We start from the raw sequence: 12,399 nt of genomic DNA, 5'->3' as shown, positions 1-12,399 counted from the left end.
CCACAGCCTAGAAGGTAGAGCAGTAGAGTCTGCAAATAAAGCCTTAAGTTTCTGAAGCTGCTGTCTCTGTGTCATTTCCTGGAGCTGTCTGCCCATTGCTCTACGAGAGTCCTCTTCAAGGCCCAACAGCCAGGATAGATGGGTTGGGCACTGAAGGACTGAGGCTAGACTGAGAGGTGGGGGCTGGACAAGATGAGACAGTGTGATGGGAACTGGACTGGGGTGGGGGGGCAGGTCTGGGGCTCCCCGCTTGGAGCTTAGCTGGTTCCCAGGAGAGCTAGCGTGGGAAGCAGCCTAGGAACGGGTTTCCCCAGGTGTCAGCGCCAGAGCTGCTTTCCCATGACCTCACCAGGCGGGTGGAGCCCCTCCCCTCTTCCCCTCCTTTCTAGAGCACCTCGCTCAGCACTGGGGTTCTGGGCAGTGCTAGGCCCTCCCTCTTACCTTCCTGCTCTGATCCTTCTTTTTATTTAATTATTTTTAATTCTTTTTTTAATGTTCTATTTATTTCTGAGAGAGAGAGAGAGACATCGTGAACAGGGGAGGGTCAGAGAGAGAGGAAGTCACAGAATCCGAAGCAGGCTCCAGGCTCTGAGCTAGCTGTCAGCACAGAGCCCGGCACGGGGCTCGAACCCACGAACCAAGAGATCATGACCTGAGCCGAAGTTGGATGCTTAACTGAGTGAGCCACCCAGGCGCCCCTGATTCTTCTAACTGTCCCCAGGGTCTTGAGGTAGGGGGTCACTTGGCTTAGAGCCTGAGTATGACAGAACTCCATACAGCCTAAACCTCAGCCACTGGCAAACTTCTGGGTCAAGTTGGTTGAACCTAGTCTTCAGTCTTGTCACTCAAAATCTACATGAGGACTGACTGAAGGTCAAGGTGCCGGTTTTCAGTAATTTAAATAGCAGTTTGGTCCCAGAAATCCTGTGGAGTGTGGATTTATTGGCTGATGACTTGGAGAGGAACAGGGATCTAGAGAACATTCCCTGGAAGTGGAGCTAGAAGAAACTTGACCGGGCACCTTGGGGGAAAACACACTCTTTTTACCCACAAAGAAAGTGAGACCTGGAGAAAAAAGGTAATACCTCAAGTGAGATATTATTAGCAAGTAGCTGTAAGAGCACTTTGCAAACTAGAGTTCCATACGTGGGTAAGTGTGATTTCTATGGAGAGGTATTTCTAAGGCACACCTGGGGCACCTGCTGGGTCTGGTGAGTGCACACCCTTGTCACAGCCTAGCTCCCTCTGCAGGAAGTTACAGCTGCCTGTGTATGGGAAAGAGCAGGGCTGAAGGACAGAAATCCTAGCCAAGTGAAATCTTAGATAATCCCCAAATTTAGTTTTAGTCCAGACTGTCCAGCTTCTGTCCCCCCAGGGCCCATCCCCAAGAGCTCCAGCCATCCTGTCTGCCCTTGTCCCTGCCCCTCAGGTGGAGGTGCTGGAGCTGCACTACTGCAGCCAGGTTCTGAGGGGTCTCACACCCCAGCTCCACAGCCTCTGTTACCTGGGTTCAAGTTCAGGCTGTGACATCAACCATGACCCTAAGCAAATCATTTCCCTTCTGTGTGCCTCAGTGTCCTCATTTGCAAAATGAAAGACTCCGGATTCTGGGGATGCCTGAATGGCTGTCAGGAGAGCATGCAATTCTCAATCTTAAGGTTGTGAGTTCAAGCTTCATGTTGGCCAAGGAGTCCACTTAAAAAAATAAAATAAAATAAAATAGAATAAAAGAAAATACCCAGGATTCTGGATTAAAGGTTTTCAAACTGCTCCAAGGGGTCTTAGAGGTGCCATGAGATGGGGGAGTAAGCCTAATCAGGTGATCTCGGGGGCCCCTCACCTCCAGCTTCTTCCGTAATTCTCTGTTGGTACCAGCACATCCATGGCACCCTGTCTCTTCTGCTAGGTCACTGAGCCTGGTCGGCACCTCTGTCAGCCTTGCCTTCTCCATCCCTGCCATTGCTGCTCTCCATCTAGGGTCTCCAGTGCTGCTGCCTTCACTTTGGCACCTCTCTGGCTCAGGACTCTTACCAGCTCTCATTGCCTGCAGTGAACTCCCAGGCCCTCATTTAGCATTCAAGGCCTTTTTTTTTTTTCCTTTTTTCTTTTTTAATTTTTTTTTAATGTTTTTTTTTTTAAATTTATTTCTAGGAGAGAGAGAGAGAGACAGCATGAGCAGGGGAGGGTCAGAGAGAGAGGGAGTCACAGACTGAAACAGGCTCCAGGCTCTGAGCTGGCAGTCAGCACAGAGCCCGACGTGGGGCACGAACCCACGAACCGCGAGATCATGACCTAAGTGAAAGTTGGACGCTTAACCGACTAAGCCACCCAGGCGCCCCTCTTTTTAAATTTTTTAAATGTTTATTTTTGAGACAGAGAGAGAGACAGAGCATGAACGGGGGAGGGGCAGAGAGAAAGGGAGACACAGAATCTGAAACCGGCTCCAGGCTCTGAGCTGTCAGCACAGAGCCCTATGAGGGGCTCAAACCCAGGAACTGTGAGATCATGACCTGAGCCAAAGTCGGATGCTTAACCAACTGAGCCACCCGGGTGCCTCTCAAGGCCTTTTCAAATCCAACACCAACCTGGACCAGGCCAGCTGGCCCCAGTGATCCCATTCCTTGATCCCCAATTGTTTTTTGACTTCTGACTCCCAAGTCTTTGCTTTTGCCAAATCCCTTAGTTTGCAAAGTGTGCCCACCCCCCACCCCCCGCAATGTGTCTTGTTTCTCTTCTAATCATCCTTCAATACCCCCCTTTTCCAGGAAGCATCTTACTTATATCAGTGTCTGTACTGCTCTCTTGGCATTTCAAGGGCACTCTGAATTTGATTACTTACTCAGGCTGCATCTCTCCAATGAAATAGAAAGTCCTCTTCAGGCCCCTGTGCTCCCACAGGGTCTTGGGCTCAGGCAATGTTTGCTGCCGGCCCTTAAGTGCTTAAGATAAAAAGCCAACCAGAGAGCCATGGAAGGGACCCTGGGAATCAAGCTCAGCTCCAGATACATGTTACTGAAGCCAGCAGGCAGGCCTGAGAACAATGGGCCCTCTGAGACGGAGGGCCCAACCTCATGCAGGACAGGAAGCATTTACCTCTGGTTCCAAACCCACTGACCCATTCTGCTTCTGTTTCTCTCTATAATATCTGTTTTTGTCTCTTTATCTTTCCTTTGCCCTTTTTCCCTTTCTTTCCAGTCTTGAATCTAAATTTAAAAGTATTGATTTTATTAATCAGATAAAATCGTATATTACATCTACATTTTTCCATGGCCTTATGGATTAAATTGTTTGTTTTTTTTAAGTTTATTTATTTATTTTGAGAAAGCCAGAGACAGTGTGAGGTGAGGGACAGAGACAGAGGGAGACAGAATCCTTAGCAGGCTCTGTGTTGCCAGCACAGAGAGTGATGCATGGCTCAGACCCGTGAACCATGAGATCATGACCTGAGCTGAAACCAAGAGTCAGTCGCTTAACCGATTGAGCTACCCAGGTGCCCCGGATGTAAATTGTTTTTTAATGTCTATATAACCAACCCTTAGCTGATTTTTTAAATGTTTATTTTCCCATAATACATACTCATAGGAAAATTAGAAAATTCAAAGAACTAGAATATTAAAACCTTAGTAATAGTCTTAATTCCCAAAGATCACCAGTAGTACCATTTTGAAGTACTTCCTTCCAGCCTGCTCTTCTGCATATTTTTGAAATACTTATTTCTGGTCATATTGTATACACAATTTTGTATTTTTGGGGTTTTTTTTTTCATTTAAAAATTTAACAGGGGTGCCAGACTGGCTCAATCAGTGGAGCATGAAACTCTTGGTCTCAGAGTCATGAGTTCAAGCTCCACACTGGGGTTGGAGCCTACTTAAAAGAACAATAGGGACACCTGGGTGGCTCAGTCGGTTAAGCATCCAACTTCAGTTCAGGTCATGAGTTCACAGCCTATGAGTCTGAGCCCCAAATCGGGCTCTCAGCTGTAGAGCTGAGAGCCTGGAGCCTTCTGATTCTGTGTCTCCCTCTCTCTCTGCGGGCCCCCCCCCCCCACACTTGCACTCTGTCTCTGTCTCTCAAAAATGAATAAACATTAAATAAAAAATTGGGTGGCTGGTTGGCTCAGTTGGTGGAGTTGTGAGTTTGAGTCCCACACTGGGTTACAAATTACTTTAAAAAATATTTTTTAAAAAATAAAAATTTTCTAATACTTAAGTATTTTATTAAGTATTCTAATACTTAAAAACATATATATACCCACAGCCTGGAACTCACAGCTGCAAGACCAAGAGTTGCATGCTCCACCAACTGAGCCATCTAGGTGCTCCACATATAGAATTTTAACAGTGTTTTTCATGTTATAAACTGTGACCAGAGGCTGTACCCATATTTGTATATTTGCTTACTATTACACCCTGACCATAATTTCTTTAACTGGATCCCAGTTTGGGAACACTTAGGTTGTTTTCCTTTCATTTTTTTTTTCTATTATAAACGATACTCCGTCGACATTTGATTTTTTTTTCCACCTAGGGTTGGTGACCATCTACAGAAAAAAAGTTTGTCTTTGGTTTGGAGACTGGATCCATCCCAAGTGACTCTTAAGAGAGAGCTTGGGTTTCTGTGTACATATGACTCTTCTGGGGGGGTGTGCTCTTTATGTTGGAGCATGACTAGCAGATTGTGGGTGTTCAATAAATACTAAATGATGACAAGGTGCATGTACATTATGTATTTGTGTTCACATATATTTCTCTGTGTCCCTGTTTTTGTTCTTGCATATTTAAAGTGGGTATTGTCTTTGTGCAAACCTCAGAATAATTCCATGTATATGCAAGTCTGTGTATCTGTGTCTGTGAATGTGGTGTCTCTCTCTAGGCAAGATATGTACAGCCCTGCACGTGTATGTCTCTGTGCCTACATGAAGTCTGCCCTTAGATGAGTGTGTATCATACACCAGTCTGTGTGTCTAGGTATGTATGTTGGTCTCAGCGCCTGTGTGTGCACATCTACGTTGGGCCTAGTTTCTTGGGGGCCATGCGTCTACGTGTTCGTGTGTGCCTAGGCTCAGTTCTGTGTGGATCTGTGAAGGGGGTCCCTCTCCACGGGCATCCTTGCGCTGGGTGTGTGTGCACACCCAAAGGAGCTGTGCCTCTCTTGCTTTCCCTCTGGGAGCAGAGCGGTGCCCAGGGCAGGCTTGACGCACCCTCCCTGAGTTCCCCATTCTCCTGGGAACCAGCTTGGGAGAGTGAGCGAGACCGAGAGCAGACTGCGTCAGGAGCACCAGCCCCTTTTGCAATCAGCCCAGGCCCCAGGCGGTAACCACGGCTCTCACAGGTCAGACCTGCCCACTGTACCTGGCTGCCAGGAACCCAGCTCCCACAGGGCTGCACCGTCAGCTCCCTCCTTGGGCCTGTGCCAGATCCTCCAGGGTGAGCAGGACTCAGCCAGCCGAGGGGCCACATTAGTCACCCTGTGACAACAGCAGGGAGTGACTTCCTGGGCCTGGGCAATGCTGGCTGTCCCAGGGAATCACTGCTTTCGGCCCTGATTGCAACAACGATGAGGCAGCCTTATCTCCTCCATTATCGCCTTCTGTTCTTACAACTGAACTTTAAGGATAGGCCTGGCGGCTCTCATCAGCTCCAATTTTTAGACAAAAAGACCGAAGCGCAGAGGTCCCTGACCAAGGTGAAGGCCGAGCTGGGTCTTGGATGTAGGTTTCCTGACTCTGGGTCCAGGCCTCTTTCTGGTGATCTGCCCAGAACTCTAGGTTTCTTGCCCCCTAGAAATGATTCTCTTGGCAGTGCTGGGAGTCATGGTTTGTGGGACAGATTCGGTTTTTCTAGCCTGGGGAGTGGGGCAGAGAGAGACAGGGCTGGAGGTGGGATGTGGGGAGAGACGTCGGCACTAAACTAGGACTGCCTTCCTAGTGGAAGATTTTCAAGGCTTTCTCCACTGAACAAGAGGATTTGTCTTACAACTGGGATGACCATGAAATTCATTGTCAGGTTCAGGATTTTATATATAGTTTCAATGAACTTCTTTATTTTGAGAGAGAGAAAGAGAGACAGAGTGCAAGTGGAGGAGGGACAGAGAGGGAGAGAGACACAGAATCTGAAGCAGGCTCCAGGCTCTGAGCTGTCAGCACAGAGTTGGATGGAGGGCCTGAACTTGTCAACCATGTGATCATGACTTGAGCCAAAGTCCGATGCTCAACTGACTGGGCCACCCAGGTGCCCCAAGGACAGGTATTAATAGAGGTCTTATTGAATCTTAAAAATATCCTGACTCTGGGGAGCTTGGGTGGCTCAGGAGGTTAAGCATCTGACTTTCGCTCAGGTCATGATCTCGAGGTTTGTAGCTTTGAGCCCCACATCATGCTCACTGCTGTCAGCTCAGAGCCTTCTTCAGATCTTCTGCCCCCACTCTGCCCCTCCCCTGCTCATACTCTCTCTTCCAAAAATAAATAAACACTTAAAAAAAATTACTGTCCTATGTTCACCCTACTTGCAACCCTGTTCGAAGACAGAGCCAGTCATTGTCACCAGCAATATAGCCTCCTTGACCCTCACCTATGCCAATCTGCCTCTCTCCCCAGGTGTCCAGATGACTCACTGGCACCTTGGCAGTGAAGGGCAGTAGGGGAGCCTTTGGGTCTAGTGGGGGCATAGAGGTCCCCTCGGACCCTTGAAGCTGGGAGAAAATCAGGCAGCACAGGTCCCACCCAGGGACACCTGACCCATGATGGCTTCCTGCCTCAGACCTGTGGCCATGTTCTGCTGCGTTGCCCCTGTGCACCCCCTCTCCAGTACCCTGCATCAGTTGGGGAGCAAGCATAGCCTGTCCCCAGAGGTCTCCCTCCAGGTACAGCAAGATCACTGTCCTGGTGAGACAGGGGATCCTTCATTCCTGGGGCACCACTCTACCCCTGCCCAATAGGCCATGTGCTATGCTGACCACCCCATCTCCCGTGGGGCCCTCCTGTTTCAGCCCCATCCCTGACTTGCTGGGCGACTTTGGGCAAATTACCACCTTCCTCCTTGTCGGAGTTTCTCTCAGTTGTGAAGTGGGGCTTATACTTTCTGCCCCTCCCTGGCTCCCAGGGGACCTGTAGGGATAAGCAAGATAATAGCGGGAAACTGATTTAGAGGAAGCTATTGAGAGCCAAGTAAAAGGTATCAGTGCTGGCCTGTGTTTACATGGGTGTGGACCTTGGGTTCCCAGCATTCTGGGGCTTGGGACCAGCCCTGACAGCTTCTTGGCCTGGCACCTGGCTCCTTTGTCCCACTTCCAGAGAAAGGACCAAAACCAAAGCCAGGAGTCTAGTCTACTAGAGAAGATGATGTCAGAGCAAAAAGTTTGGGGCTCAGGAATACTGGCCTAGCTCTGTCCCCAACCACTGGCTATTTGACCTTGGGCCGGTCACTGTCCCTCTCTGGTCCTCAACAGTTTGACTCTGACAGCCTCCCTCAGCTCTGCACTCAGGGATCGCAAGTCTGTACTCAGAGGCAAACATCATGGTTTAGGAAAAGAAAGGACCTTGTCCTCTAGCCCTTTACTTTTCATAAACTACAATGTACCTCTCTCTGAGGGCCACAGGTTAACCCTGGTCATCTTGGCTAACCCAAGTCCTATATTGGTTGCAAAAGCGATCATTTGGGAGAATGCTTAAAACCTGGCACAGGCCTCTCCTCCACCCACAGCTGTCCATGGAGAGGGTGCTGGCCCTTGTCCCCTCCCCCACTACACCTGCAACTGCCTCCACCCCCGCCTCCACTCCCCGCCTTCACCAGGTTTCCACCTGGCTCCTCTCCTTAACTGGCTCCTTCCTGACCTTGGCAGGCTTCGAAACTCTTCACCTTTGAACTGCTCTCTTCCAGGCCTCCAGCCACCACTCCAAGTGCTCCTCCTCTGGGTCCTCTCCCTCCAAGTAGAGTCTCTGTTTCAAGGTCCGTGTTTCTCTCTCCCAGCAATCTCCCACCTCTCCACTTCCCCCTACCCAGCCTACTCCTGAATCCAGGCACTCGACCCTCTCCACCAAGCCCAGAGCCTCACTGCTAGGGTGTTAGGGCCTCACCAGGACGCACCTGTAGTGGGAACACACAGTGCTGACTGTATGGCCCAAAGACCGCAAAACTCCTACGTTTTTGCCTTGTTTCTGGCTTTTCTAAACGTTCCTTCTTGTTCTTATCTTCTTTCTACTTTCTACTCATATTATCTCATACTTTATAGATCCTTTTAAGTTGCCTTTAAATTCTTCCTCAGGAAGGCAAGGCATAAGCAAACAAAAACTAAGTAATCAACAATAAAATCAACGAAACCAGTCTCCAGCTGGTACCTGGGGCCTGGTTCTCTTGAAGCTGCCCCTCCCACTAGGCTCTTTGCGGGTGGCACTGCCACCCGTCCAGTCTCCCAAGACAGAAAACCTGAAGGCTCTGCTGACTCAGATTCTCCCTCTGCACACTCCAGGTACCAGGCTTTCTGGCTTCCCCTTTCCCCAGATCTCAGAAACTTGCTCTTCTTTTCCTTCCCCTTTGTCTCTGTCCCCGTCACAAAGCTGCACGGTGTGATGATTTGTTTCTTTCTGGAATATAAATATTTTTTCAAAAGAATAACTTTCTTATTACAAAAGCAATAGACATTTATTGTAGAAAATGCAGAAAATGCCGGCTGACAAAAAGAAGAAAGCGAAAACCACCTGTAATTTTATCAAAATGAGAGGTAACACTGTGGACATTTGGGTAAATATCCTTTTCCAGTTTTGTTTTAAGTTGCTTTATTTTTTAATTTATTTTGAGAGAGAGTGAGAGCACAAGCAGGGAAGGAACAGAGAGAGAGGGAGACACAGAATCTGAAGCAGGCTCCAGGCTCCAAGCTGTCAGCACAGAGCCCCACACGGGGCTTAACTCATGAACCACGAGATCATGACCTGAGCCGAAGTCAAGAGTTGGATGCTTAACCAACTGAGCCACCCTGTTTTGTTGTTTTAAACATACAGCCTTTTTTTTTTTTTTTTTTTAAACCCTGCAACAAGGAGCCTCTCCATTTCCTTCCTGGTTTATTGTCTTGGTCCTTCTGGCTTCCCTGATAGAAGCCCCAGGAGCCACTGTAGTTTGGGGGAAGAAAAAGAGCTCTGGGGGAGCCTGTGGGAGAGTCTGGGCCACCTCTCCTCCACCCCCCACTGAAGCTGGCCTTCTGGGTTTGGGGCTCTCAGGTGGTGCTATTGACAACAACCCCTCCCTAGGGGACCCGAAAAGTGCCTTCCCAGCCTTTAGTCAAGGGGTTGGGTGGGGAAAGGAGTGGTCTTGTGCAATAGGGCAAATCACTCCTCATTCAGGGCTGTTTTTTTAAGTGGGCAGGGATGAGTTTGGGAGAAAACCCAGTTTTTGTCAGTGCTTATCTGAACTGTTGGGACCAACAGGTTTTGGAGAAAACTCCCCAGTATGGGAAGATAGGTTGGGTTGTAAGTGAGAAGACGATGGGGGTCCCCAAGTTGAGCCTGGAGCGGCAGGCCTAGTGGGGGCGTTGGATGGGTTAGTGCCTGCCCAGCTCAAGAGGACCCAAACTCAGTGCCTGGATTGCTGCAGGAATGGGGGCTCCAGATTGCCAGTCTCCCAGGTTTTCACTTAAAGCTAAAAAAGTGGATTTTTTTTTTAAAAAAAGAAGTTTCTTGACTGTTTAAATGTTGGTAAATAATCAGAGAAATGAAACCATTGTTTGTGTCAAAGCCTGATTGGCTGCCAGCATGTGACTTTTCGACTAGACTTAACTGCACATCTATTGTGTACCTTACACAGGTTACCCTAATTTACTCTGTGTGGCTTCCTCCCTCTTTCCCTCTCCTGTGGTCCGGCCTCCTGGGATATGGCCTGCTTACCTAACCATTCCTTAAAGCAGAGTCTAAATCGCTCCTTCCCCTGCTCAAAACTGTCTTCACTAATGTTTTCATCAACAATGCCTCTACCCACCAAACTCCCGGCTTTCACTCTCAGTGCTTGCGCCAAACTGAGTAGCTTGTGGATCCCCATCAAAACGAGACCTGTGATATTCACTGCCTTGTTTTTACTGATTTTGTTATGCCTAGAACACCCACAGCCACCTGCTCATCTTTTTATACCTCCTCCATGAAGGTATTTCTCAACCTCCCTGTTGATTTTCATGGCTTGACCAGCCTCTGCTTTATTCAACAGCCATTTGTTGGACACCTTGTATCCACAAGCAGGGCCTGGCATGGCTAATACTGAGATAAGTAAAATCCCATCCCCAGGGTGCTCGGCTGGCTCAGTCCGAGGGGCATGCAACTCTTGATCTTGGGGTCATGGGTTCGAGACCCATGTTAAGTGTAGAGATTACTTTAAAAAAAAAAAAAAAGACCCATCCCTATCCCTGCCCTGAGGAGCTTCCTCCAGATGAGGGTAGGCACATAGTACCATGGGCCGTGTGTGTGCAGCAGAAAGGACAGCGATGGGCTTTGGCTGAAGAAACAAGGAAGGCTTCTTGGGCTTCATCACAGGGTGTGTAGAGATTTTCTGGGGGCAAAGAGGCATTTGAGGTAGATGCTACTGGCTGTAAAAAGGAATGGAAGTGTGAAAGTTCTAAGAAAGGGAGTCACTTGGGTGGGGGTGGCTGGGAAAGTCACAGAAACAGTTTAGGGATTTTTTTTTTTTTTTTTTTTTTACAATATTTGCATTCCTTCTGCCTGCACTCCACAGTGTAAGCTCCAGACAAGCAGGGGCTGTGTCTTTGCTTTCAATGCTTCACACCAGCCACCTGTCTGGGACTATGTACCCTTTTCTCAAACCTTTGCAGCAAAACACAGCACCAGGTGGGTGGCGACAGTGCCCCCTAGCGGCCCCTGTGCCATCCTTCCTCCCAGTACCACAGCTGACCAGGCTGACTCCTCCCTCCATCCCAGATCTTACTGGGGATGGCGCTTTGCCGGGCATTGTCTCACTTCATCTCCACCCCTCCTCAGAGGAGGATGTTCCTTTCTATCCAACACTTATTAAGCATTTATTTTGGGTTGATCACTGTTCTAGGGACTGAGATACAACATTTAATGAGTCATTAATCACCTCAGCTTTGGAAGTGCTTCAGAGATCCAAGGGATAATGGGGGTTGTCCCCAGTGCTTAGGGGGACCAGAAGGACCAAATCCATGTTGAGGCTTGAAGGATGGATGAATGGCTGGCCTGTGAAATGGGAGCAGCCAAAGCACAGTAGCAAGCCCCGCCCCTGCCATCTATCCATTAACATAGACTAAGGGCAAGGAGGGATGTAGGGTGATGGAGACCCAGGGAAGGCCGTGACACCATCTGTTGTCTCCAGGAACTCACAGCCCTGAGGGAAGACACCTAAGTAAACAGAAAGGAGAAAGGGGCACTCCATGCTCAGGGTTCTGTTAGTAGATGCCAAGGTGTTGCCTCCCACCTGGATGTGTGCAGGAGCATTTGGGGAGGAAGGATCAGGCTGAAAGATGAGAAAGGAGGATGTGGTCCAGGCTGAGTACAACAGGTACAAAAACACAGAAGTGTCAGAGTTAGCCATCAAAAGGATGCTAGAAAGGTTCTGCTTCTTGATCTGGGTGCTTGCCTTCTGGGTGTGTGCAGTGATAGAAATTGATTGAGCTGTACACTTGCATGAGTCAAGTGTGTACATTCACCCTCAGTCACTTAAAAGTAGCCTCCAACCTCTCACATTCCCATGTTATTTTCCTGTACAGTAATTATTACAACCTAAAAGTCTCTCTTTGGTTAACACTAGACTTGGGAGCCATGTTCATAGTGGGGTTTGAACCTGGCTCTCCATTACCAGCTCTAGGACCCTGGAAATTCGGCTTTGCTGAGTCAGCTTCCTGTAAACTGGGGATAATACCTTCATCATAGGGCTGTGTGCTGAGACGACTTGAGATACATAAAGCACTTACATAGGTGCTTCCTATGTGCTTTATCTTGACAAATATCAGATTGGCAGGACCTGGCACACAGAAGCTCAGTATGTAATTTGTTGAAGAAATGGATTAAAGGGGGCGCCTGAGTGGCCTAGTGGGTGAAGTGTCAGACTTGTGATTCCAGCACAGCTCATAATCTCAAGGTTTGTGAGACTGAGGCCCTGCACTAACAGTGCAGAGCCTGCTTGGGATTCTTTCTCTCCCTCTCTCCCTGCCCCTCCCCCACTCACGTGCACAAGCTCTTTCTCTCTTTTTTAATAACCTTAAAAAAGATGCAGCTATACTCCTGTGAAGAAGCCAAAGCTTCTGTGGGTGAGCAGGGGAGATGGGGTGACCTGGGCCCTCACACCGGAGTAGGGAGAAGAACCGGGGTTTAAAACTGTCTCCCTCCCTTCCCTGAGCCCTCCACTACACACTGCAGTTAGGATCTGCCCAAGCCACGGAGCAGGCTTG

Source organism: Hyaena hyaena, unplaced genomic scaffold (genome assembly GCF_003009895.1).
Source record: "Hyaena hyaena isolate Hyena2069 unplaced genomic scaffold, ASM300989v1 scaffold_70, whole genome shotgun sequence".
NCBI lineage: Eukaryota > Metazoa > Chordata > Mammalia > Carnivora > Hyaenidae > Hyaena > Hyaena hyaena.
Note: the sequence above shows the minus strand (reverse complement) of the source record.